The following is a 23,678-nucleotide window of genomic DNA, read 5'->3' on the forward strand; positions in this document are numbered from 1 at the left end:
CAGGCGAAGGGAGCTGCGGCTCGCGAAAGCGCCGGCCGGGCCCGGGGGGGGGGGGCTTGGTCGCCAAGGCGCCGCCGGACTCTCGCTCGTGCCCCTGCTACGGCCAGGGGGCAAGAGAGGCGCTTTCCCCTTCGGCTATGGGGCCTCTTCCTCTGCGCAGCCCGGAGGTTTCCCCGGGCGCAGCGTCCGCGCAGTCCACGCGGGGACAGAAGCCTCCCGCTTTCGCGAGCTCCGCCATTCCCAAGGGCTGCCTCTCTCGCAGGGGGTTCTCCGTTCAGGGTACTTTCCTCAGCAGGATTCAGAGGGATTTCATGCTGAGCCGACACGATCCAGCCCAAGTTCAATGCTCTTCCGCGGGTTTCCTCGAGGAAGGGAAGGCGGCCGCCAAATCAGCATTTAGGGGCCCTGAGCTCAACGGGAGCCCAGGCCGGGGGCGAACTCGGAACGGACCGGGCCTTGGGAGTCGGTCTAGCGCGTTTGCCTAACGCTTGAGACCCCCTCTTTCAGCCGCCCTTCCCACAGTGGTAGAAGGTCGGCCGGTTTTAGCGATTCGTGGGGTGGGGGGGGGGCAGGCTGGAGAGGGAGGCGCCTGCCGAAAGGCAGGCCTCGAAGAGAAGGGCTGAAATCCCTCCAGGGTCCAAACCCCCCCCCCCGACTCGGCCAACTAGACGGGAAATTCTTGCACATAAACCTTCATCCCGGCCCTCTTCGCGCAACAGCGACAGATAAATCCGAATGTTTAGGGCGAAAGCAGATAACAAATGGCGAGCCCCACCCCCCCCCCCATTTATGGCCTCCTGTTTCGTGCGAAACCCTCCGGGACGCCGCCGTCCAAGCCGAGCACGGCACCCCTCCGCATTTACACCGGGGAAGGGATAAACGCGCCTACGATTGCAGGCTAAAAACCGCGTGGATTTCAATGCGAACGATTGAAACACACCAGAGCTGTCAAGCTGGGACCCGACGCACATTTAATTCGGAGCAAACTCCCGTCTCCTCCGGGACAGCTCCGCCGGGCGCCGGTTCAGGCTGCGGAGGGCGCCGCTCGCCCGGATCGTCGAAATCCGGGGACCGTGAGGCGTTTTCCGAAGGAGAGGCCCTCCGACGTCGGGTTTCGTAGCAGGGCCGGTGCACGAGTGCTTTCCCGCGGAGCCCGCGCCGGCGGGGGGGGGGGGTCTCACGCGGAGGCGCAACAAAACGCCCCTTCAGCTGGGGCAAAGGCGGGAGGCCGCTTCGCCTCCCCCCCCCTGCAAATTCAGCCGCGGCGAGGACTCCTTTCCCCGGCTTGTTCGAATCAGCCGAGCCCCCCCCCCCCGCCTCCCCCGTCAAATGGCCCCATTCTTTGCATCGGCCAGCATCCCCCTCCTTTGAAAAAGCTTAAAGGCGGGGCGCGAAGAAGACCCCTGCCGCCCCCGGACGAGCACAGAAGGGAACCGGCGGGAGACGAGAGAGCGCGAAACTTGCCGCTCTTCTCCGCTGCGGCGGGAGTTCGTCAGCTTACTCGCAAGTAAGCGTGAAAAGGCTTCCCGCCCGCTCCGCTTCCTGCTTGCTCAGAAGTCAGCTCGAAGGAGGTCGGGCGGGACTGACAAGGAATTGTGTGCCGGGCTGTAGAAAAGGCATTTACCGCCTATGTCGTTGCTGATTATTATCAATGCTACTATTCCGAAAGAAATACATTTAAGATACCTTTATTTTCAAGGGAACACTACTATTCGTAGTTTTCACTTCGAAATGAATGTATTTACTTGGAAAGAAATTAAATATAATTTTTTACTACTACTATTATTATTTCCAGCAATAGTAGCAGTTCAATTTTTGCTACTACTACTGATTTTACTATTCTTGCGACTGTTACTAATTTTAGTAGTGGAGGCAGTAGTAGTGTTTACTTGGAAATAAACGTGTCTTGATTTTTGTTTTCTTGGAAATAAAGTTCCAAGGAATATCAGGCATTATATTGTTCGGCTTAACAGTAATAATTAGTAATAGTATTTTTTTTTTTACTGCTAGTACTAATCTACCACTACATTCCACGAAACTTTATTTTCAAGGCAACGTTTTAAAAGGACCTGTATTTCCGCGCCCGTGTTCCTGCGTCCCCAGTGAACTGCGATGAGAAGAAGGAGACCAATCCCGGTTTGCCCGGCAGATGCGCTCAAAGGCGGGCGCCTGCAGAGAGAACCGGAGGACAGCCGGAATAAATGGCTCGGGAGTTCTTGAGAGGAGGAGGAGTTATTAATAATAACCATTCATGAATAATTAATTATCGTTTATAAAAATCATTGATACTGTTGCAGCGTAATCTTTAAGTTAAACTTTAAGAGCGTTCAAAAGCATTTCTTTCCCATCAAGGAGCCTCGACGCGCTCTTTGCGGGCAAAGTGTCCGGCCGAGCTTGGAGGCAGTTTCGAGCCTCCGCTTCTATTTCGACCGAAGTGTCAAGACCGGAGAAGGAACTCAACCCGCTCCTCGAAAAAGACACCTTCCCCCCCCCCGCCTCCCTCCTTCCCTCCTCAGGCTTGCGAGTCGCGCCCCGACAAAGGATCGGGCGCTGCGGAGACGGGCGGCCGGGCCCCGGGTCTGCTTCGCGTTGACCGGAGCGGGTGGCAGGGTCCTCGGGGGCCTGAACGGTCCTCTGGAGGGCGAGAGGAAAAGGGTGCTTACTCGCGAGAAAGTCCCCCTGGAGGGCTTTGAGCCTGACTCACGGGGAACAGGATCGCTACCATCGCGCGCGCTTCAGCTCTCTCACACACACCCCTCTACCCCTCCTGCCGTGCCAGGGGGCCTTGATCCGCCCCCGCCACGGCACCCGGCCCAGGGGTCGCGCCCTGTGAAGTGGCCCAAGAGCTGGTGCGCAGGGAGGGAGGGAGGGCGCCGGCCTCATCCAAGCAGTCCACAAACAGGGGTTAAGGAGCCCCGGGCCACCCCAGGAGAACACCTGCACCAGAGGGAAAGACCTTCCGTGCTTCTAACCATGGCCAACCAGATGCTTGCAGGGAAGGAACTCTCCCTGTTTCCACACTCGGCTGATGAGGACTGCGATCCAGCGCACCCTTGCTTGGGAGAAGGTCCCACTGAAGCCAAGGGGCCCTGTTTCCGAGTGAACCTGTCCTCTCCGTCTCTGGGAAGGGCTTCGCTTCGCTTTGGTGCCATGCAAACCAACAGTAGTAGCAGTCGTAACTGCAGGGCCATTGGTATCAACAGAGGCCTGCATTCAGATATTAAAGAATGGAAACAGAACAACCTATTTTGTTAATGTAATTACTGTACCAAACAGAAATGAAAAGGTAACAGAAATGGGTGCAAATTAGCTAATATTTTGATCTTTTAATTTGTTCTGGCACCCGGCTGTCTGGTTCAGAGACCATGGAGGTTGGAATGGAGGAGAAGGGGAGGAGATACCATGACAGAGGAAATTCTCCCTTCCCCTCTCCCTTAGTGCCCCCCCCCCCAGGGCTGGCAGGCAGGAGGCCAGGATGGGACCCAGGGCAGATTATTCTCTCTCTCCTCGTGCCTTAGATGCTGTTTGTGACGCACCCCAAGTGCCACGCCTTGATGCATCTGGGGAGCAACTGCTGGCCAGGTCAGGTCAGTGCCAACTGACGGGAGGTTAGTGTCAGAACCAATGAAGAGGGCAAAAGAGAGGAAAAGGTAGGAGGGGGTTTAAAATGAATAAATTCATGACAATAAACAGACTTAATAAGAAATGTTACAAAACCCATTTTAAAAAACTTTGCTTTCCCCCTTCTTTTAGTAAAGACAATGGATCGGATCAAGCTGTACACCTGGTCAAAGGCCCACATAATGTAGTGGTCAGAGTGTTGGACTGTGATCTGAGAGACTCAGGTTTGAATCCCAATTCTGCCATGAAAGCTTGCTGGGTGACTTTGCTCCCCTCACTCTCACACATCCCAACCTACCTCACAGGGTTGTTGTGAAGATAAAATGGAAAAGAGGAGAACGATGTAAGCTGCTTCGACTCCCCCAGTGGGGAGAAAAGCAGGTTATAAATGAACCAAGTAAAGAAATCTATTCTATGTGACCTGTTAGAATATGATTTTGATTGAAGGACTCAAATGGATGCAGGAAAATGCTGGTGTTTGGTCCCACCTACTCAGGGTATTTTGTCATGCTAAGCAAGATGCCTCCGTCCCCTCTTGGTGGGTAGGTTCGGGAAGTTTTTTTTTTCCAGGCTTCTCCTATGCTGCTTATGGCTGGGAATGAGGTGAGTCCCAGCAGACCTCCGAGGCCCTCCTCCTGGTTCCTGGGAAGTTTGGCCTGAGGCCTCCCCCTGCATTTTGAGCCCAGCCTTTTCAGCTTCACCAGGATGCAGGTTTATTTGGAAGCCAGTCGCATCCTGCTCAGCCGAGTGGCATTTCATGTGGAGGAAGGATGCAGTGCTGTTGGATGCCTTCTTGGAAGGAAGGAAGGAGTCCCATTGACTCACAGGGCTGTTGTGCTGGGTGGACAAATGCCATTTTGTAGGCAGCAGGCTCAGGTAACAAATGTCAACAAATGTACAGGTCTATTTACTTAATTTATTTACATCATTTCTCCCTAATGGGGACCCAAAGCAGCTCACATCACTCTCCTCTCCACCATTGTATCCTCACAACAACCCTGTGAGGTAGGTGAGGCTGAGAGTGACTGTCAGAGTGGGGAATCAAACTCGGGTCTCCCAGATCCTAGTCCCATGCTCTGACCGCCACGCCAAGCTGGCACATTGTGCAAAATGATTATATTTCAAAATGACTCAAAATAAGTACTGATGCTATGCATATTTGTATGTGTGTAAAGTGCCTTCAAGTTGCAGCCGACTTATGGCGACCCCTTTTGGGGGTTTTCATGGCAAGAGACTAACAGAGGTGGTTTGCCAGTGCCTTCCTCTGCACAGCAACCCTGGTATTCATTGGTGGTCTCCCATCCAAATATTAACCAGGGCTGACCCTGCTTAGCTTCTGAGATCTGACCAGATCAGGCTCTCCTGGGCCATCCAGGTTAGGGCATATTTACTCAGAGGTAAACTCATTGGGCACAATGAGACTTACTTCGAAGAAATATTCCCAAAATTCCCTATGCGTTTCACCCAAGGGGAATCTGTAGTTATTTCAGTAGTCCGTATAAGCATGTATTCTGGAGCTGCAGAGTTTATGCTCATAAGGGCTGCTGCAAACTACAGAGTAATAAAAAAACCTTTTAACCCATTTTGCACCTATTTTGCCTTATTTCTATTTCTTGTTACTGGCTGTGGCCCTTTTATTTCTTTGCACCCTCCGTTCACACGACCACTTGCTCCCCAACGGGTGCCCAGCTGCCTCCGGGTGAATATTTCTTTCTCCCCATTTCGTCCTAGTAGGACTATATCAAATGGGCGTTGTTATTATTCTTCAAATCCATTTTAATGAATCGCTGAGCTGAGTTCAAATCCTCTATCCGCCGTGAAGCTTGCTGGGTGACTTCGGGCCAGTCACTCTCTCTTAGCCTGCCCTACCTCACAGGGTTGTCTGGAGGCGAAAACGAAGGCAGGCAGAACAACCTACGCGGCTCTGAGCTCCCTGGAGCAAGGACAAGAGAAGCAAGGTGCTAAATGAAACTGCGCTCCTGGGCAAGCTTGCAGGATGGCTCCGGAAAACACGTTCAGACACGGCTCCGCCCGCCCGCCCGCCTCGTCTCCGCGAAGCCGCCCACCCGCCTTGCCTCGCCGGCCCCACTGAGCGCGGCTGCCCGGGGAAAGAGGGCGTGGCGCACGCCAGCCTTGCCTTCCAGCCGCCCCCCGCGAGGGGGTCGAGGCGCTGCCCCCCGCCTGCCCTGGCCCAGCTGAGGCCACAGCGCACTACGGGGGCGGGGGTCGAAGCCCGGGGTTGCTCGCAGTCCATGGGGCTGGGGGGGAGGAGTGCTTTTCATTCGGCGGCATCGGGCCTTAGACGGGAAGCTTCCCGGGGCAGACCCCGGCCGAGGGAGGCTGAAGCCCGGCAGAAAAGGTCTGGAGTCAGAGGTGTGTGTGCTTGAGGGGGAGGAGGGGCGCAGCCGCCCCCGGCTGATTTCAATGCCAAGCGGTCAAGGCCCTTGCTCAGAAACCAGCTCCGTGGGTGGGAGCCATCAGCCGGCGGTCCGTCTGTCACCCATCCATCCCTTCCTCCGCCCGTCTATCCGGGCCTCCCTCCCCTCCGCCCTCTCTTTGCTCTTCTTCTGACCCCTCTCCGAGGCCAAACCCGCCCCTCGGGGTTCTCGGCATGGCCCCCTCGGCCTTCGGTGACTTTCCCCTGCACCTCATCCAGCCACATCTCCCCCCCTTCACTTGCCTTGGCAGGAGCAGAGCATGCGCGGGGGGGGGGGGTTCCAGCTAGATACTGAGCACTGCCATTGGGTGCGCTTGCCCAGCAACTGAAGCCCAGAAATACAACCTCTCTGAATATGGAGGCTCCATTTAGCTATCACTGCTAGTATCAGTCCAAAGGCGCAACTTGCCTGCAGAATGTCTGGAATGGCTTGGAAAGAGGACTAGATACATGTATGGACTGCAGGGTCTTTGGACTGATACTAGCAAGTGAACCCAGTGGCCCCGCTCAGTATCTAGCTGGTACCAAGAAAAGCAGAATATGGTCTTGGGCCTTGTTCTGGTCCAACAAGAATTAATCTCTTTTTTGTTTTTAAAGCCGCTTTCTTGAGAATTGCCTTTTTCACACAGACCAAAGTCCAGCATAGAGCTGATATCAAATCCGTTGTACTACTATCCAGCAATACGTCTTTGCTTTTATTTATTTGTTTACTCCATTTGTACCCTGCCTTTCTCCCCAGTGAAGACCCAAAGTGGCTTGCATCATTCTCCTCTCCTCCATTTTATCCTCACAGCAACCCTGTATGAAAGATTGGGCTGAGAACAGGTGACTGTCCCAAAGAAACCCAGCAAGTTTTCATAGCAGAATGGGGATTTGTACGTGGGTCTCCCATAGAATCACCAAGTTGGAAGGAGCCATCCAGGCCATCTAGTCCAACCCCCTGCTCAGTGCAGATCAGCCCAAAGCATTCTTGACAAGTGTTCATCCAGCCTCTGATTGAAGACTACCAGTGAGGGGAGTTCCACTGCTGAACTGCTCTCACTGTAAAAAATATTCCCTAATGTCCCCTGGCCTGTATTCTACCCCTCCACTGACCCAAGTTTGAAGCCTTTGGCTTAAGGGGTCTTCTTCCAGTGGCAAAAACTTTCTTACCTGGTAGAAAGGCATATTAAGCTTGGCTGAACAGAATGTCAGGATAGGAGCCTTCTGCATGGGGAAGTTCCATGATCTTAGCTGTCATCATGGCTAAAAGTCCCTGGTTTCTTCCTTTCATTCTGGCTTAGCTTCTGTTTACAAAGCTATGCTAGGTTCTCAATCTAGTGGAAAAAACAACCTCTGCCTGTAGAAGCCCTTTACTCTAGAGCCAGTGAGGTGTAGTGGTTAAGAATGGCAATCTGGAGAACCGGGTTCGATTCCTCACTCCTACACATGAAGCCTGCTGGATGACTTTGGGCCAGTCATAGTTCTCTCAGAACTCTCTCAGCCTCACCTACCTCACAAGGTATCTGTTGTGGGGAGAAGAAGGGAAGGCAATTGGAAGCCGGTTTGATTCTCCCTAACAGGTAGAGAAAGTTGGCATACAAAAACCTTCTGTTCTTCTCCCCCCGCCCAACTTCAGCCTGTGGGAGGAATGTTCTCTTCTTCATGCTGAGCCAAATGCACTCTGTACAGGCTCTGGGGCATGTTCACCTCATTGGCATCTCATCCTCCAGGGTGAAGCTGCTGGTTTTGAGAACAGCCATCTAGGCTGATTTGTGGCACGCACCAATATGACTTTCATGGCAAGTAAGGGGGGGGGGAGTTTGGAAATATGAAGTTCATTTGTGGGATGTGTGAGCCAGTGAAAGAGCAAAATGTTTTGGGAAAAGGGTGCTGGTTGCTAGGAATTCTGACTGGATCACACACTGAACTGATTAACATGTTTATGAATCAAATTAATTGCACATTAACCGTGCAGTGAAATGCCAAGTGGAGGGGGGGGGAGACCCCTCCCCTTCAGAGCAGAACTTGGGGTGGGTGAGTTTCAGATTCAAGATGGACATTTGAGGGAAGGAAAATGGGGAGAGGCAGGGTTTGCATGCAAAAACTGCTTTTCTTTCTTTCTCTGTGCATGTTTTGATAGATGCATAAAACATGTCACAGAGGACCGAGTGCCTGAAAACGACGAGGGGGGAGGAAGAGGGTCGTCCCCCCCCCTTGCCAGCCAAGGCTGTTCTCAAAAACGCTGTCCTCAGTAGCGGCTGGATGGCCGGTCCACCCAAGAACCTGTCTCAGGAAGTTTGTCTCTCCAGATGGCCTGGCACAAACCATTGGGGATGGTTGCCTTTCAGACTTGCCTGCACACCACATGTTTGCTTGTGGGATTTGGTTGCAAATGGAGAGGAAACAAGGACATCTCATTCACACACCTGCAACGATAAGTCTGTCTATGTAGTAAGTTTTGATCCCACCTGATTCAGAGGGGTTGAGGATTTTCATTAATACTCCACTTTCCTCTCCCATGGGGACCCAACATTGCCCTTCCCTCTGTTTTATGCTCACAACACCAACCCTGTGAGTTAGGCTGGGCTGAGAGTGACTGGCCCGAGGTCATCTGGCTTCAATAGCAGAGTGGCCTGGGTCTCCCTGATCCTGAGCTGTCACTCTCATCTGTGCAGCACTCAGGTTTAGAAACACAGAAACATACAGCTGGAAGGGAACTCAGGGGTCATCTAGTCTGCACAATGCAGGAAATTTACAACTACCTCCCCCCCCACACACACACACACCATGACCCCTGCATAGGCTCAGAGGAAGGCAAAAAAAAAAAAAAACCTCCAGGATCTCTGGCCAAACTGGCCTGGAGGATAATTCCTCCCTGACCCCAAAGTGGTGATCGGCATTTCCCTGGGCATGTAAGAAAGGGACACAACTCAAGAGCCAAACACTGACGCAACCCTTCCTGCCCTCCCTCTTACAGTCAGCCTGAGTTCACAGAAGCAGCACAGCTGTCAGACGTGATGGCGCTTGTGAGAATCCTTAGTCACCCCAGCAGCGAGTGAAAACAGCAGAGACAGCACGTATAAACAAGTGTTCTTTTATTCACAGTGTCAAAGTGCTCTGCAAAGCACCTCCTTCTCTTAACCCACACCAACTATACACATTTGGTACACGTATATACACATCTGGCACAGTTTCCCAGCCAATGAACTGTTGGCTGCCTAGTTGCCAGGACTATCTTGCTCAGTCCAGTTTTGGCCAGATTTTCTGCTCAGTCATTGAGCGATCATGTGACACAACCTATCACCTGGCTGTCACTCAGATCATTGCAATCTGCTTGCTATGTGCAGTCTTAAATGTCAACAAGACAACCATCCAGCCTCTGCTTAAAAACCTCCAAAGGAGAACCCACCTCCTTCCAAGGAAGCCTGTTCCACTGAGACACTGCTCTGTCCTGGTTCTCTGTTCTCCACTTTCCCCTCACTAGGGCTGTCAAAAAAAAAAAAAAATTCGGTACAGTTCGGATTCGGCCGAATTTGACCCTTGTGGGTTCGGTACGTGCCGAAGTCCGAACTCCCCCGCTTCGGATCCCCGGTAATTCGGGGGGATCCGGAGTTCAGGGTAAAATTAGGCCGAAGCGCACCTTCAGGGATTCCCTGACGGCGCGCGGGGGGCCCTTTAAACTCATCTGCGCCTCCCGGCCGGGAGGCGCAGATGAGTTTAAAGGGCCCCCCGCGCCTCTCCAGCGGAGCCCGCTGAAGGGGGGCGGGCTGCCCTTTAAACTGACCTGCGCCTCCCAGCTGGGAGGCTCAGATCAGTTTAAAGGGCAGCCCGCGCCTTTCAGCGGGCTCCCCTGAAGGGGGGCCGAATTGGCCGAATTTATTCGCGAACTCCCGAACTCGCTGAATTCGGCCCCCCCCGGTTGCCCGCCAGTTTTGTGTTTGATTCCGTCCAAACAGAAAATCACCGAATCAGGGGAAATTCGGTTGATTTTCAGTGCGGACCGAACCGAATTGACAGCCCTACCCCTCACAACAACCAGGTCAATTAGGCTGAGGGGCAGTGATTGATCCAACTGAGCAGGAATTCAAGCCCTGTTGTCTTAGACCCTCGTTTAGCACTCTAACTGCTACACTGCACTGCCTCTCATAAAAGTATTCGAGAGAAACACCAAATGCCACAGGCTGAACTTCCAGATCATTTCACTCCATCTTCAGTCATTCTCATTCCCACCGGTTGCTTCCCATGTCCGGTGTCCAGCGGGTGGGTGCCCAGGCACGTGTGGTACGCAAGCCTCTCCAGTATGCAAGCCTCTCCAAGGAAAATGATTATGGTGCCACTTACAATTGGGGGGGGAAGGAAATATCTGGGCAGAATAAAAACAGAATTTCACTTACCTGTAGCTGTTGTTCATCTGGTGGTCTTCTATGCAGGCACACATTGGGACTGCGCATGTGCAGGCCAGCCACAGATAAAGATTAGCAGCTTCTAGTAAAAAAGAAAGTAAGAGCACCCCTCCTCCTCCCAGGCCATGAGCCTTCCAGCCCAAATAGTCACATTTTTTAATTAAAATTTTTATTATTTTTTAACTTTAACACACACACACACACACACACACACAAAACATCAATTGTTTGAAATCAAACAAGATAATAAAATGTAAATGATTATAATAATTGAAATATAAAACGACTCCCCCCTTACCCTCTTCCATCCTAAGTTGATTTTTATATACTTTTGTTAACAGCTCTAATCCCTATCCTGTTAACTCTTTACAATTAACAAACTTATCTCATCTAATTATTAATTCAATATCTTAACATTAACAAATTCATAATCCAAAGTTATCAAAGGGATTAAATCAGAGAGTATCCTTTAAGCGGTCCCTTTAAAAATTGCTTCTCACAGTAAAGTCTCCACGCCTCCCATTCCCCCATAGATTGTACATTATCCATCTGACTTATCAACGCCGTAAGTTTTGCCATTTCTGTCAATTCCAGCATCTTATTTATCCAATCATTTTTTGTCGGTATCTCATCAATCTTCCATTTAGCTGCAAATATCAAACGTGCAGCTGTAGTGGCATATACCAAAAAAGTTCAACAAGTAAAGATTGTATCCGGTATCATGCTTAAAAGCATCATTTCAGGTGTTTTAGAAATATTTTGTTGTAAAATCCCTCTTAGTTCTTGATATATCATCTCCCAAAATTTCATAGCTTTTTCACAAGTCCACCAAACATGATGAAAGGATCCTACCCGCCCACCAGAACTGACGATGGAGCAAATGCAACGTTTTAACGAAACCAAAGTGTCCAATGGTTTTCGCTCCATGAGCAAGTCCTAACACTTGCGCCTGTAAAGCTTTAGGCACATACAATTTAGTGTCTTTCACCCACATTTCCCCCTGTTGCTCAAGACCAGAAGGTAGGGCATTGTTACTCATCTCTGCTTGGCATTCACGGATCAAAGCGTCATGGAAGGAACTGTGCAGTTCTTCCGAGACGACAGGTTCACTCCCTGCTGGGGGCTGGGCTGGAGCGTTACAGCTAGCATCTCCGAGCGACAGCGGAGGAGCAGGAGGTGAAGCCCCTTCAGTGGAGAGGAGTTACTCACGGTCTGGGTTTGCCATGCTTGAGCGCACGTTTGAACTGCTAGGGTGGGTAGGATACCTCTTTGCTCTGGAGTAAACAGGGATTTGGTGGGGCGCTCCACCTTAACTGGGTATTGGGGGAGCCGGGAAAGAGCGTCAGCTAAGAGGTTTTTCCTGCCTGGAATGTGTTTGATCACAAAACGAAATCGAGAAAAGAAGTCCGCCCATCTAACTTGTTTTGCGGTGAGTTTGTGAGTCCTGGTTAAGGCCTCAAGGTTCTTGTGATCCATCCAAACCTGGAAGGGAGTTTCAGAACCTTCAAGAAAGTGTCTCCAGACTGTCAATGCGTGTTTCACCGCTGCTGCTTCTTTTTCCCAAATGGGCCAATTAAGCTGAGCTTGGGAAAACCTTTTTGAGAAATAGGCACATGGGTATAATTGGCCGTCCTCACCCTCTTGCAAAAGAGCCCATCCCATGGCTACTTCAGAAGCATCTACTTGGACAATGAACGGGCGGTCACAATCCGGATGCTTCAGCACCGGTTCGGTCGTAAACAAACATTTCAAAGTCTCAAAGGCTACCTGACATTCCGGGGTCCAGTCTATTTTTGTGGGAGGCTGGGTAGCAGCAACCCCCTTCCCCTTGGTCTTTAGAAGATCAGTAATTGGAAGCACCACCTGTGCAAAATCGCTGAGGAAATTCCGGTAAAATTTAGCGAAACCGAGAAATCTTTGCACCTCTTTGCGAGTAGTTGGCGGCTCCCAATTCAACTCCGCCTGTACTTTGTCCGGGTCCATGGTTAACCCTTGATGCGAAATCCTGTAGCCTAGAAACGTTAGTTCTTTTTTATGGAACTCACATTTGGAAACCTTAGCATAGAGGTGGTTTTCTCTGAGACATTGCAAAACCTCTGTGACCAAAGTAATGTGCTCATCCAAGGTTTGGGAGTGAATGAGAATGTCAGCTAAGTAAACCACCACTCCTTTAAACAAGTCATGAAGGATTTCATTAATCATTTGCATTAAAACCCCCGAAGCTCCATTCAACCCAAAGGGCATCACAAGGTATTCAAACATCCCAAAGCAACTAGAAAAGGCAGTTAATGGCTCATTCCCCTCCCAAATACGAATGCGATAATATGCTTCCACCAGGTCCAGTTTAGTGAAAATGCGGCCTTCTTTTAGTTGGCTTAAGAGGTCCAGGATGAGGGGGATGGGATAGGCATTGGTTTGGGTGACCACATTCAGTTTGTGAAAGTCTATACAGAGTCGCAAGTCACCTGTCTTTTTACGCACAAAGAAGGCAGGAGCGCAGTGGGGAGCCATGGAAGGGCGGATTTATTGCCAGATTCTTGTCAATAAAGTCAGTACCGTTTTTTCCTTAGGATTCATAGAATAAATCTTACTCTTTGTTAGCTTCTCTCCCCCACCACCTCAATAGCACAGTCCGTCTCGCGGTGGGGGGGTAGAACGTCACACTCTTTAACATCAAAAATGTCAGCAAAATCCAGATACTCAGGGGGTAATTGGGAGATGTTGGAAGCACCCCAGACCTCTGCCGTCGAGGCAGGAACCATGACTGCCACCTCCCTTCGGTGACGTTCACAGTGCGGCTGAGCAAACTCAATTGTTTTTGCTACCCAGTCAATAGTGGGACCATGCCCACATAGCCAATTTGCCCCCAAGACTACTGCAAACCGAATCCCTGGCACAACGGTAAAGTGTATTTGCTCCCAGTGATCCCCCACTCCCATGTCGACTCCGCTTGTCCGTCGGTTAACCAGCCCCCCCTTAAAGCCACTACTATCCATCTGGGTGAATTGAATGGGTTGGGATAGGGCGACGGCTTTCACTTTTAAAACCTTTAAGGTGTCCTCATTAATTAAAGTGTGGGCACACCCAGAGTCTACTAAGGCTTTAACTGTTATTTTTAGGGGGCCCTTGTAATGCTGCAGAATGATGTCGAGATACATCGTGTCCTCCACATCTCTTACCATTAATGGAGGTTTTGTTTGTATGGGTACAAGTGTCTGCAGTGGTCGTTCAGTTGACTGGTCACCCACTGGGACCAGGTTCAGGGCTGAAACCTCTTGGGTTTCCTCTTTGTCCAAGGAATCTGCGTTGTCCTTGTTTGGGATGGCAGCATTTATAGTCCGAGACCCGGAAGGGTCAAATGATGAGACGGCGAGGTCCATGGCAGGAGACCTTGCAGGCACCTTGCGTCCGCTGGTGGCTTTCCGACAGTTGCTTCCTCCCTTGCGTTCCGGACTCTCCTGGCGAGGGCTCATGTTTGGCCATTCAGATTATACCGGGCAGACCGCGGCGAAATGGCCCACAACTCCACAGATGAGGCTGGTGCCGCTCTGGATCCGTTGGACTCGCTCAATCACAGGAGCCACTGTCCTTCGCGGCGGCTGTGCTGGCGTCTTTGAGGTTGCCCGATCCGATCGTGGCTCCACTCCCTTAGCTCTCTGTCTGGAAAGGGAGAGGTTTTGCCGCCGGCATTCCACTTCTTCCGCGAGCAGAATCCATTCTTCGAGTGTAGGTGGATTCCTCTGCATGTAAGCCCAGTACAGTACTTCAGGATGCAATCCTTCTCGGAAGCACTGTACTCGGGAGGCCTCGCTCCAGTCCATAATTCTACTAGCGAGCTGTTGGAACTCGCTGGCATACTCTCTGACCGACTTAGTGCCTTGGCGCAGTTGAAGAATGGCAACTTTAGCCTTTTCACTCCAGAAAGGGTCCTCGAAGCGTCTTCGTAGCGCCCACATAAAGTCATTTAGGGTCTGAACGGATTGGGTCTGGAAATCAAACTGTTGGATCATCCACTCCGCTGCCGCGCCTTCCAAGAGGGACAAGACAAACCTAACCCGACTGTCTTTCGTGGGGAAGGTATGTCCCTGTTCCCTCATAAAGCTATCCAGTTGATGCAAAAAGCAGGGAAAAGTTTCATCAGACCCATCAAAAGTCATTGGCAGGGCAAACGGTGGAGGCAAGGGCTGTGGCCACGGTTGCATGTACGCCCCTGGTAGTCCCGGTGCTGCAGGCATCGGTCCCACAAGAAGGTGATGGGGTGTCGACCGGTGATGGGATCTGGACCGACGTCGATGATCAAACAGGTGGTGGGATGTAGACCGGTATCGAGAAGACGAATGGCATCGATGATCAGACAGGCGATGGGATGCAGACCGGTACCGAGACGGTGACCAGCATTGAGGCTCGGACCGGCTGTGAGAACGTGACTGGCACCAGGTGTTGCACTGGGATTCAGACTAGTGATTTGAGCCTGATCGGTGCATTGAGTCCGAGGGACTTTCAGAGGTAGACCAATGCCGAGAACCAGAATGACGTCCAACAGAGACCTTTGCAGTGGCGCCGATTTCCGTGCCGATGAGGACCGGAGGGTTCAGTGCGGTCAAGACAGCAACCGGAGTTGACTCAGCCGCCGCCGCTGTGGTTGGAGGAGGCTTCTCCGGTGGCATGGGCATATCCTTGTAAAGTTGAAGGAGGTGCTGACTGAAGAGTTGTCTGTCCTCCTGGGCCCCGCTCTGGATAGGAGCAGAGGGGGTAGCCAGGGTATCGAGAGGAGGTGCATCCTCAATAGTGATTGGCGGCATAGGTTGCCATAATGCGACATCGAGAGGCGACTTCGATGGGGATCAGTGTCGAGGAGATGGCACCAGAGATCGATGCCGAGAGGAATCATGGCGGCCGTGGTCCTTGGACCCGGGGGCAACAAATTTGGCTGGTTTGATAATGTCGGCCTTCGCCATTTTAGAAGTTTGAAGGGAGGGTTGATCTTAAGACTTGTCTCGTTTAGACGTACCTCCCATCTTCCTCTTAGGCTCTTTAGACGCTGGTCCAGGTTTGCCAGTCTGTCCTTTGGGATCTGATGAGCGTTTGGAAGGGCCTTCCTCAGGATCTGGTCGAAGGGACTCCTCATAAAGGTGGGGTTTCAGGTGGGAAGATCAAATCTTCAAGGCTTTTGATGTGAGCTTAGCACAGTTCTTACAGGCAGAAGGAATATTACCTTCCCCCAAGCAAAGCAGACAATCTTGGAGGCAGTCTGTCTTTGCCATTTTAGTGCCATATGTGCGACAATTTTTGAAAAGCGGAGCCTTCTTGGACTCCATAATCGAAGAAGAAGCAAAAACACGTTCTCTCTCCATGGCGGCAGAAAGAGAACTGGAGGGAAGAGCACCCCTCCCCCTGGATCATGTGACCATTTGGGCAGGAAGGCTCATGGCCTGGGAGGAGGAGGGGCGCTCTTACTTTCTTTTTTACTAGAAGCTGACTAATCTTTATCCGTGGCTGGCCTGCACATGCACAGTCCCAATGTGGCACTGCATAGAAGCCACGCAGATGAACAATATTTATAGGACAACCCTGCAAAGTATCCACGTACCATCAGTAGTCAAGATAGCTCAATGTCCAGAGGATCCCCATGCCAGGAATAAGCATCACACCCAGCTTAAGTGCTGCCAGAGGTGCAGGGCAGAGTGCTTTTGAGACAGAATGCTGGTCTGATCCAGCAAGGCTCTTCTTACAGAAAGCCCTAAATGGAGAGTCAGCATTGCATTGTGGCTAGAGTGTCAGATTACAATCTGGGAGACCTGGGTTCGAATCCCTACTCTGCCATGGAAGCTCACTGAGTGACTTTGAGCTGGTCACACCCTCTCAGCCCAACCTGCCTCACAGGATGGTTGTTGGGATAAAGTGGAGGAAGGAAGAATGAGGTCATAACCCACTTTGGGTCCCCAAAGGAAAGCAAAGTGGGATATAAATTTTAAAAGAGTAACTGTGTTCTTCATTTGTAATGCCTTGTTTGTATACTCAGGTAATCATGCCATGCAGGACAATGGTGAATGCAACCATGATGGCTCGCAGCTAAACACAAGAATTATTTCCATACTGAAATACGTTATGTCTGAATCAGTTTAGGGTGATGTTAGGAGAGCCGGTGTGGTGTAGTGGTCGGGTGAGGATCTTGTGCTGAGATCTACACTCTGCCTGAGGTTTGCTGGCTAACCTTAGGCCAATCACTCTGTCTGTTGCACCTACTCATGGGGTTGTTGTACAGAGAGAACAGGGAAAGGGAGGGCTCTCTATACTGCCCAGAGCCTTGTAGTGGAAGAATCAGAGGAAAGTGCACGAGTTATGTTCAACGTGTCTTCTGGGGTAACGTGTATTCTGCTAGAGTTCTTGCACAAGCCGAAATGCAAGGGAAAAGGTTTGCACGAAGTCATATTTATTGTATCCCGGCTTCTGCTGCCCCTTGCACAAATTTCAGGGCTCTATAATCTATCGGGATGAATGCTCTAGGTGTTGCACAAGGTCTTGCGCAAGCCGAACAGCACTATGTCTGTTAACGTTTCAGTTTACACACTGCTGGATGCCAGCCATTATTTGTAGCAATTAATCTGCAGTAGTGTATTCACACAGTCAAGTAATCGCCTGATGCTGCTGCACTCATTCATACTGGAAGGTGCATCTGGGAAGCCAGTCTTTCTTTCCTCCAGTTTCTTTGGACCAAGAGGTCCCTGTTGTTAATTTTTGTCCTACCGTGTCAAATAATCAAGTGTAATTTCGTCCTGTCTCTCTCTGTGCGTCTGTGTTTTCTAATCTCTCGCTCCCATGGTTTTTGGGCTCGTTCCAGTGGGCTGTACAAAGGAAAGCCGAGGCAGCTGAAGTGTCGCTCTGCAGCTGTGGCAAAGGAGCAGCGTTTCCTCAGAGCTGATGCTCCTAGCACATGTGTGTAGCAGAAGGTGATATCAAAGGAGCCATTCCCCCTCAGTTCTGCGCATTATTTTTTCACTGCTCTGGCGAATATTTCTGAGCTCTGTGAACCAATAAAACAAGTGCCCCTGTTTGAGTTGATATATTAATATTTGCTGAGGATTTGCAAGGTCGGGGCGAAATGTCAGCAGATTGCTGGGGCAGGACTGTGGGGAATAATTAAACAAATCTCCCAGCACTTCAGCCTCTGGAACATCTTTATTAATCTTTTGGAAACAGTAATGCTGAAGAGAAGGGGGGAAGCCTCCTTTCGCAACCGTAAGCAAAGACTCTGGCAAAGTCGCCTTAATCAATATCTTGGGATGGGGAGGTGACAGTTTGTCCCCCCCCCCCCCCCGGCAGATACTTGCCAGCCAGGGCAGCTGTGATGGGTGAGTTATCATGGAGCAGCGAAGAGTCTCACCTCAGCCAAAGTGCTAGCAAAGGCTCAAGAATGTCAAGTTTCTCAGCAGAGACTAGAAATAGATTGGAGGCAGCAGGGCCAAAGTCACAGAGGTGAAAGACACAGGGTCGGCCACTTGAGTGGAGTCATAGAGTTGGGAGAGGCCATACAGGCCATCTAGTCCAGCCCCTTGCTCAATGCAGGATCAGCCTAGAGCATCCCTGACAAACACCCCCCCCCCCCGGTAAATTTCAAGTTCAGGTTTATTGGGCCTGCATTTTTTCAGTAAACCGTAATAACCCATACCAGCAAATATCAGTATTTGGCTTATTACCAAGTTTACCAAAAAGTCCGGGTCCATTATAGTCTATGGGGATTTTTTTGAGGCTCCTGTGGGGGCATTTTTGGATGTAGAGTCACCAAATTTGTAGTGTGGCTGCAAGGAACTCTCCTTAGATGGTCACCGAAGTTTGGTGAACTTTGGGACAGGGGTCACCCCCATCCTCCAGGCATTTGCAAGTTGAGCTGTTCATTGGTTTTCAGGTTCAGAAGTTTAGTGTTGCCGAGGACTGGTAGAAAGAGCCAGTTGGCTGGCTGGTGCCTCAAAGTCTGGGGCCTCCCTTTGTATATGGGGAGCACAGCATAATGTCCATGCAAATTAGCTTACAAACTGAAGAAAATGGCTTAAATGCAAGAAAAATAAGGCACAGCAAACATTTCATTTGGTGGGAAATGACATCCTGTGAGCAGTCCTTTATTGTGGTAATAAATAAAAAATCTGATTTCAAGAGATGGTCACAGTGTGGGGAAATGAAGCCTCTACTTGGGGTGACCTTCAGTTGGACAGCAGGTTTACAGTGGGGTTTTTTTTTTTTACATCGGAGCCAGCCGAAGTCTTGACACACAGGGGCTGTCTGAAGGAGATTGCTCATCTGAGCAGGTGAGGGAGTCCCCTTCGGAAGCCTGGGGGTGTGAGCAGCTGTTGAAGCTAGGTCTTTTTAGTTGGAGGGTATATCCCTCTGGATGGGGCTTGGTAAGCCCCATCTTTTAAAAAACCCTTATGTTTGATCCATATCAACCCACTGAATGGTTGGTTAGACCAAGTTGGCTCTGATTACATGACCCCAACCTCAAAAGGGCCCCCACTATGGGGCCCTAACAAAACCAGTCCAAAAAAGAGAAAAATGGGAGAAAGCACAGAGCCATGCATCTGAGCAAAGGTGAATAGCTGGGCATTACCTATTTGGCTTTGGGGAGATCTCCAGGTTTCAGGCTATATATACCCAGTTCCTCCAACCTTTCCTCATAGGACTTGGTCGCCAGACCCCTCACCATCTTTGTTGCCCTCCTCTGGACATGTTCCTGCTTGTCTACATCCTCTTTATTTTTCAACAAGTTGTGTAAAAAGTTTTTAAAAGGGTTGAATAATTTGTTTCCTCAGGTTCAGACTCCATTACAGCAGTGGAGTCTTTCTCTGGTTCTGTCTCATCTTATCTCAAAAACCTTTGAGCCTATGGTTTCATGTGACATGTCCTTCCTAGCCTACAAGACTGTGTTTATGGTAGCCATAACATCAGCTAGAAGGGTCAGTGATTTGAGGGCCCTTCACTAGGTTTTTCCCCAACAGGGTTATCCTGAGACCAAGTCTGTCGTATCTCCAAAAGGTGGTGTCCAAATTCCACCTTTCCCAAGATATCACCTTACCTGTATTTTTTCCGGAACCTCAATCACCAGCTGAAAGACAACTCCATACGCTAGATGTGCGCAGGGCTTTGATATTTTATTTAGAAAGAACAAGACCTTTTAGATGGGATAACAATCTCTTTATTTGTTTTAAAGGTCCAAACAAGGGTCGAGCAATCTCTACCCAAACCCTTTCTAGATGCGTAGTATCTGGCTTCAGAGTTGCATACCAATTGGCTGGGGTAGAGTGCCCGTTTCCCTTGCATGCTCACTCCACTAGGGATCAAGAGGCATCGGCAGCATTCTCCTCTTCAGGCAACATCAGAGAGATCTGTAAAGTGGCAACATGGTCGATGCCAGTGACCTTCATCCATCGTTATGCCATTTGATGTAGACTCAAGAGCTGAAGCAGCTGTGGGGAAAGCAGTATTGAACACGTTATTTAGTCGACCAGCGCTCACCCTCCTCCACAGTAAGTCAGCTTGCTATTCTCCCATGTGGGACTGCACAGAAGCCATGAAAACGAAAAACAGTGTTGCACTTACCTGTAACTGTTTGTTGAATGGTCTTTTGTGCAGGCACACATCCCTCCTTCCTTCCCCGCTGTGGGGTGGTCACAGTAAAAGAGTGCACTCCCCGTGGCAGTGATTGGAGAAGTGAGGGAAGAGTGCTCCCCACCCTGGGCAGGAAAAGCAGTTAGGGCTTGGTCACGGATGGGGGGAGGGGAGTGCTCCTAGGGAGCCGACTCTTCCAGAAGCTTTCGAATCGTTTCCGTGGCTGCGCAGTCCCATGTGTGCCTGCACAGAAGACCATTCAACGAACAACAGTTACAGGTAAGTGCAACACTGTTTATACCAATGGTGGTGAACATGGCTGATGAGGTCCCTGTCAGGCATGTATCTGTTAACACATTATCTTCTCTCAGTGTGCTTCTGCTTCCTCTCAGCATATTGGTGAAACACAAAGTTAAAGATGGTACAAGTAAATGCAAACTGTAGCAGCCACAGAAATGCTGGTGCTGCCAAAAATAACATTCAGGTATGGCATTTTGGATTGCTTACTGAACATCAGAGGTATTTCATTCACATTAGAATAGTTACACTTCTGCTTTTCCCATCAAGTTTCTATTTGAAATGGACCAGTATTAGTAAAATCTCTCCTTACAGTGCATAAAGGAGAGAAGGCAGAGTGGTATAACCCGATCATATCAGATCTTGGAAGCTAAGCAGGGTCATTACTTGGATGGGAGACCACCAAGGGAGACTCTGCAGAGGAAGTCCATGGCAAACTGCTTCTGTGACTCACTTGCCTTGAAAGCCCCTTGCTGGGGTCGCCAAAAGACCATTACAAGTTGATGGCACAAACAGTGTGTAAGGAACCCGACCATCCTCTGCTTCTTTGTTCAATTGTCATTCATTTTCATTCTTTCACATTCTACTTTGACTCCAGGCACATATGTTTAATGCAAATTCATTAATCTAATGACATCACTATTAATAATTGATCGTTAAAAATTGCTCTGCAAAATTATCATATGAATTAAATGTATATTTAGAACCCATAAAGAATTGAAGTTGGGTGATGTCAATGGCTTCAGTGTTGTTTTGATGGATCTCTCATGCAAACCACATGAAAACTTCACTGAGACTTAGGAGGAGACCTTTTGTCCTATTGTTTTCCTCGAGTGAAACAAAACTAAAGCATTTCTGGGAAATCACAATCACAGAACTCATCTGTGTATCAACAACAAAGAAGAGGCACGGCTATGGGACTGAGCAGATTTCAGTAGGCTTCCTCAGTGTGGAAACATCATGCACAATTGCAATGGTTAACCACATAAGCAGAGAGTGCCCCAAAGACAGAGGGCCACTTTACATGGGATATTTTTCTACACCAGTTTGGGCTAATTAATCACAGGCACCTGTTTGAGTGGATGGCACATCCGGAATGTTCCTTAGGAGGGGGTGCTAGTGTCCCCAAATACTGGCCTGGATATAACTAATATAACCAATGAGTGATTTGGTTTGGAGTGATAGCTTTGAGGTTCAGAGCAGAATTTGGTTGCAGAGTGTGGGAATAAGAATCAAGATAGAAATATTAGAGTAACCTCCCCCCCCCAGTTTGCTTATTATATTAGGTGCAGTGGGACACAGGCAGGATAATGCTGCTGCAGTCGTCTTGTTCATGGGCTTCCTAGAGACACCTGGTTGGCCACTGTGTGAACAGACTGCTGAACTTGATGGGCCTTGGTCTGATCCAGCGTGGCTTTCCTTATGTTTTTATTTTAGTTTCTAGTTTGCTTGCCACCAGTTGGTAGAGTGTGTGTTAAGTGCTGTCAAGACACTTCTATCTTATTGCAACCCTATGAATTAATGTTGGGTCTTCCTCTTCCTGCTGCCTTCAATTTTTCCTAGCATTATTGTTTTCTTCAGTGCCTCTTGTCTTCACATAATGTGACCACAGTATGATAGCCTCAGCTTTTTTTTTTTTTAGCTTCTAGGGAGAGTCCGGCTTAATTTGATCCATAATACACTTATTTGTCTTTTTGGAAGACCACAATATCCATAAAATGGTCCTCCAACACCACATGTCAAATGAACCAACTTTCATCCTGTCAGGTTTTTCACTTTCAGACCCATGCATAATATTAGTTAATTTATAGTATGGAATGAATTAACTTGATTTTGATGCTAGTGACATATCAGTACCCATAAAAATCTTTTCAAGCTCATTCATGGCTGCCCTTCCCATTCTGAACCTCCTTCTGATTTCTTGGTTGCAGTCTCCCTTTTGGGTGATGATGAAGTCAAGAAATAGAAAATCTTGAACAATTTCAATTTCTTCATCATCAACCTTAATTAGTCATTATTTTTGTCTTCCTGATTTTCAGCTGTAGTCCTGCTTTAGCACCTTCTGCTTTATCCTTCATCAGTAGTCATTTCAAGTCGCCACTATTTTCTGCCAATCTTGGTAGAGTAGCAGCGAGAAAACAGGGAAAATAGGCATTGTTCTGATGCCACAACATCCCTTCCAGAGCAAACCTGGAAGTGATATCATGGCACTAAGCCCATGCTTTAGGAGTCCCCCAAAACTCTATGGTACCCCCCAGGGTTGCCAAACTCTATGCACTAGCTGGAGATCTCTTGCTATTACAATTGTTCTCCAGCCAATAGAGATCAGTTCAGCTGAAGAAAATGGCCATCCCAAAAATTTCCAGGTATTTCCCAACCTGGAGCTGGCAGCCCTATACCCCGCAACGTCCTCCTTACCTCCCGCCAGTTGCAGTGCTGGGCTGGCAATCCTAGTTTTGGGAAATCCATCAAACTCTCAGTGATCTGCCTGCTAGGCAGGGTCAACTCTGCTTCCAACATCAGCAGCCAAAAAAGTGGCACAGTGTGATTGGTGGGACCACCATATTGGAATGAACTTGCTGTCAACTTGATAGTGCGAGGGCATTGCTGGAAACAACTAATACTAGTTATTTAAATTAACATGAAATTATCATTCTTTCTTACCTCTCTGTGTGCTTCCCCCCTCATCCTTCACAACCAGAAACCAATCCAATCCAGCAGCACAACAAACCACATAGAGAAGTCTAACGGAGCCGACTCTTTAAAAGAACATCACACCACAACAAAATCAAAAGTGGGGGTACTTTTACCATCCCATATGAAACCACAATCCAACACTATGTGCAAGGTGGAGGCCAAACAGCAGCACCCAAGCATACTCTAGTGGCACACGCCCAACAAAACCCATGTCCAGCCACACAATGCCAGGTAGCTGGAGGTCTGGGGACACAGGTGCTAGCATGACGTGGCGCCAAGCCAATCCGATGCACAGGGCAAAACCTTATGCAGAACAGAGAACACAAGAATATACCAAACTGCCACACAAAAACCTCTGTCTAAAGGCAACAATGAGAATGATGACAACAACAACAAAGCAGCCCCACACACACACACACACACAGTGAATCAAATCACCCCCTCCTTTCAGGTGAAAGTCAGCAAGATCTGAATCCAGACAGTGCAACTTTGAAACTGCAGTGGAGAAATGGAAGCAGGCCTCCCAACCAAAAAATTATAAAATCACCCCCTCAAACTAACAACCCTCCCAATCAACAGGCCAATGCCTGCTGGCTTCTAGCAAAATTTAGAAAATAAACCCAAATACAACAACTTGTTTA

This window comes from Euleptes europaea, chromosome 17 (assembly GCF_029931775.1).
Source record: "Euleptes europaea isolate rEulEur1 chromosome 17, rEulEur1.hap1, whole genome shotgun sequence".
NCBI lineage: Eukaryota > Metazoa > Chordata > Lepidosauria > Squamata > Sphaerodactylidae > Euleptes > Euleptes europaea.